Genomic DNA, 4,896 nt, shown 5'->3' on the forward strand with positions numbered 1-4,896 from the left:
GTTCCTTCCTTTTCCCACCTCTCCCCTCTGGAATCTCCCTGTTCCTTCCTTTTCCCACCTCTCCCCTCTGGAATCTCCCTGTTCCTTCCTGCTCCCACCTCTCCCCTCTGGAATCTCCCGGTTCCTTCCTTTTCCCACCTCTCCCCTCTGGAATCTCCCTGTTCCTTCCTTTTCCCACCTCTCCCCTCTGGAATCTCCCTGTTCCTTCCCTCCCTCACCTGCTCCCACCACACCCCCCCCTCCTCCCCAACCTGAAATCCTCCCTGGGAATTGGGATCAATCCCAGAAAACACGAAGATGAGGGAATTCTGCTCCAGGCTCCTCCCTCTACACCCACCCAGGCAGAGGAGGATGAGGCTGCACCTGGCGGCTTCCAGGCCTGATTTGGGGGAAAAGAGGAAAAAAGCAGGAAAAATCGGGCTGAACCATCCAGGAATGGGATCACGGGATGCTCCAGGTTGGGAAATGCCGTTAAATCCCCAAATACAGCCGGGAATCTCCCGCTCCCGGCTCCAAATGCTGGGAAGGGGCCGCCCAGCAGGGCCTTCCACGGGGCGAGGCTGTGCTCAGGGCCTCAGCCCCGGCACCGCAGTGACCCCTGAGCAGCCCAGTATGGACCAGTATAGACCAGTACAGCCCAGCACAGCCCCATACAGCCCAGTATAGACCAGTACAGCCCAGCACAGCCCCATACAGCCCAGTATAGACCAGTATAGCCCAGCACAGCTCAGTAATGCCCAGTACAGCCCAGTATAAACCAGTACAGCACCATAATGCCCAGCACAGCCCAGTAATGCCCCGTACAGTCCAGTACAGCCCAGTATAGCCCAGTAATGCACAGCACAGCCCAGTAATGTCCAGTGATGCCCAGGACAGCCCAGTACAGCCCCGTAGAGCCCAGTAATGCCCAGTATAGACCAGTATAGCCCAGCACAGCTCAGTAATGCCCAGTACAGCCCAGTATAAACCAGTACAGCACCGTAATGCCCAGTACAGCCCAGTACAGCCCAGTACAGCCCAGCACAGCCCAGCACAGCCCAGCACGGCCCAGTACAGCCCCGTACAGCCCAGTAATGCCCAGTATAGACCAGTACAGCCCAGTACAGCCCAGCACAGCTCAGTAATGCCCAGTACAGCCCATCACAGCCCAGTGATGCCCAGGACAGTGCAGTGATGCCCAGGACAGCCCAGAAATGCCCAGTAATGGCCAGCACAGCCCAGCACAGCCCAGTGATGTCCAGCGATGCCCAGTGATCCCCAGTGATGCCCAGGACAGCCCAGCACAGCCCAGTGATGCCCAGGACAGCCCAGTGATGCCCAGGACAGCCCAGTACAGCCCAGCACAGCCCAGCACAGCCCAGTACAGCAACGCTGGAAAGGGCACAGAGGCAGAAATTCGCCTGCCTGCTGCAAACCAGAGGCTCCCAGGGGCAGGAGCCGGGATGCTCCCGCCAGCTGCTCCTAAGGAAAAGCGAGAGCCAAGCCCAAAACCCGCGGTTTTCTGAGTTCCAGTCTCCTCCCTCCCCCAGCGCCGGGGGAAGCTGAATTATTGATGAGGCTTCACGGAAATAATCCCGGCTAAAAAGAACTCGGAGCCTGCTCAGAGCGCTTTGAATCCCGCCTGGATTTCATCTCCCGTGACACAGCAAAGCCCCAAAAATCCCCAATTGCTGCTCGCAGCCGTCCCTGCCCCGCTGCGCTTTAACCGCGGCGCTGGAGGAGCACAGCGGGGGTTTTTCCACCTTTCCAAACCTCAGGTTTGGGATTGGGAGGAGAAGCAAAGCTGCACATCCCGGCTGGCCAAGCAGAGGGCACTGCTGGCTCACGATTCGAGCCAGGGCTCTGCACTGGAGTTTGAGTCCATCCCAAAGCCCTGGGAGCAGAAATCGCTGGAGCAGCAGCTGTCTCCACTTCATCCCCCTGATTCCAACCGCTCCTAAAAAATCCAGGAATAATTGGTTAAAAAATGGGGATAGACCCCCAAAAAATGGGGGATGAAACCAGTCGGAGGGAGCAGTGATGGAGAGCAGTGGGGAAGTGCTCAAAATGGAAAAACTGGGAAAAAAGAGATTAAATGGAGCACAGGAGATGAGAGCCCGCCCCGGTTTGGGGGTTCACCAGGATGTCCTGACACCCAGCAGGGCAGGGAAGACCCCAGAGCCACCAAGCAGATTCTCCATAAAAACCCTCTAAAGTTCCATATTTTTATCCCGCAGATTCTGAATCAAAGCACCTTTTTCTGCTCCTTCCCCTGATGTTTATTAGAAAGCCCTGGGGAGAGAATCTCCTTCCCCTCATCCCCCTGCAGCTCCTTCTCACTCCCGTTTTCTGCACTTTTTGTTTTATTCCGCTGACGGAAAAGGACAGAAAGTAGCTGGGAAGAAGCCGAGGATGTAGAAAAAGACCCTTTTAAGTTTCATTCCAGCTGCATCAAAGCATCCCCAAACTCCTCGCAGGTGCCCACACGCAGCTCTGTGCTTGCAGCCCCTGCGCATCCACCTCGCTCCTCACTCCCTTTATCCCCATTACACCCCTAATATTCCCAACGTCAATATTCCCATTATTCCCTCCCTCTTGACCGCTTAAACCCCAAAACCTGGCGGGACTGAAGCTCTTGGGGGGGTATTGGCGCTCCTGGCAGGCGGAGTCGAGTTTCCAGAGCTTCGGATGCTGCTCGGACGCCGCATCGGGCTCCTGATGCATCCCAGCGATAGCTCCCGAAACCCGATACTTCCATCCGATACTTGCCATGGAAATCCTCCCGTTCCATCCCGCCAGAGGCCGGGAGCGGCTTTCTCCCGGTTTCACCTAACCTGGTTAAAAAGAGGAGTAATGGCCCCGCGGAGCTGTAACGGGATTAACCCCCCGCCCGAAGGGGCCGGTGATTTATGGCCGCTTGTGATGGATCCTCTCAGGCTTCTCCCCAGAAATTCCCCGGGGGCAGCTCCCTGCCGGAATGATCCGGCCCAGAGCATTGGGAAGCACTTGGGAAGGGTCTGATCCCCCTGGGAAGGGTCTGATCCCCTTGGGAAGGGTCTGATCCCCTTGAGAAGGGTCTGATCCTCTCGGGAAGGGTCTGATCCCCTCGGGAAGCGCCTGATCCCCTCGGGAAGGGTCTGATCCCCTCGGGAAGGGTCTGATCCCCTTGAGAAGGGTCTGATCCCCCTGGGAAGGGTCTGATCCCCCTGGGAAGCGCCTGATCCCCTCGGGAAGCGCCTGATCCCTTCGGGAAGGGTCTGATCCCCCTGGGAAGGGTCTGATCCCCTTGGGAAGGGTCTGATCCCCTCGGGAAGGGTCTGATCCCCTCAGGAAGGGTCTGATCCCCCTGGGAAGGGTCTGATCCCCTCGGGAAGGGTCTGATCCCCTCAGGAAGGGTCTGATCCTCTCGGGAAGGGTCTGATCCCCCTGGGAAGGGTCTGATCCTCTCGGGAAGGGTCTGATCCCCTCAGGAAGGGTCTGATCCCCCTGGGAAGGGTCTGATCCCCTCGGGAAGGGTCTGATCCCCTCAGGAAGGGTCTGATCCTCTCGGGAAGGTCTGATCCCCTCGGGAAGCGCCTGATCCCCTAGGGAAGGGTCTGATCCCCTCGGGAAGGGTCTGATCCCCTCGGGAAGGGTCTGATCTCTCCGGGATGCCGCTGGGAAAAGCTGCAAAGAGGCTCCAGGAAGGTTCAGCAAGAGGTTTTGTTGGGGGAGCACCCGCAGGGTGATTTAGGAGCCTCATCCAAGCCTCTGGATGCTCCAGAGCCGTCTGCCAGCAAGGGAGGGCTGGATGTGATCTGTGGGATGCACATGGAGAGGGATGGGGGCGGCCGGCACGGCCCCAAAGCCATCCTGGGCCACCGATCCTGCCCTGCCGATGGATTTCCCCCGATTTTCCCATGAAAATCCATTTTCCATCACTCAGCCCACCCAGCGCCTCGTCCCTGCGCGGGTCCCGAGAGCCAAATCCAGCCTGTCCATTAATCCCGGAGTCATTAGGGGCGGATGAAGCCACTTCCCCCAATTCCTTCCTGCTCGTCTCGATCCCAGCCAAGCATTTCACCTTGGCGCCAGCAGCGAGCCGAGGTGTAAAATTACCGCCTGTTTGCTCCGACCCCAAACAAACCACCCAGACGTGGCCATGAATCCCGCCGGGCACCGGGAAAGGGTTGGATGCGAGAGGGATGCGGTCCTGGATTCGTGGAGGGGGTTTGGAGCAGGGAAACTGCGCCCTGGGAACACCGGGAAGGGCTGGCAGGGCAGGAGGATCCAGCCCGAGGAGCCGGGGATGGGTGAAGGAACTCGTTCCTCTGTGGGCTTGGGGATTAGGGGGTGTGGGATGCAAGTGTGATAAGGTAAAAGTGGCAAAAAAGGGCAAAAACAGGTGAAAAGTGGGGGGAAAAAGAAAAATAAAAGGCAAAAAATGCAAAAAAAAAAGGGCCAAAAATGCAAAAAAAAAGGCAAAAAAGGCAAAAAAATAGAAGGCAATAAAGGGCAGAAAAGGCAAAAAAAAGGCCAAAAAATGCAAAAAAAAAAAAAAAAAAAAAAAAAGAGAAAAAAAAAGCGCCCCCCCCCCCCCCAAAAAAAAAAAAAGGCAAAATGGCAAAAAATGGCATTTTGGAAGAGAATGCAGGAGGAAAGAAACCCCTGAGCAGGGCCCGGGCGTCCCCCACCAAAGGGATTCAGGAGACGCCGAGGGGATGCAGAGCCCTGAGCCTGAAACCCCCCAGGGGAGGCGAGCCCAGTGGTTCCCGTGATGTGCCCAGTCAAAACTCCCACTTCCACTGGGAAACAGGAACCAGGGAGCCACAGAAAGGCTCGCGCTGGAAGATGCCTTCAATAAATCCCACGAGCAGGGATGTGCCGGGGCTGTGGAGGCACCCGGAGCTCAACCCACGGGCCCAGGGGCTGGGGATG

The sequence above is a fragment of the Corvus brachyrhynchos genome, unplaced genomic scaffold (genome assembly GCF_000691975.1).
Source record: "Corvus brachyrhynchos isolate BGI_N302 unplaced genomic scaffold, ASM69197v1 scaffold150, whole genome shotgun sequence".
Taxonomy (NCBI): Eukaryota; Metazoa; Chordata; class Aves; order Passeriformes; family Corvidae; genus Corvus; species Corvus brachyrhynchos.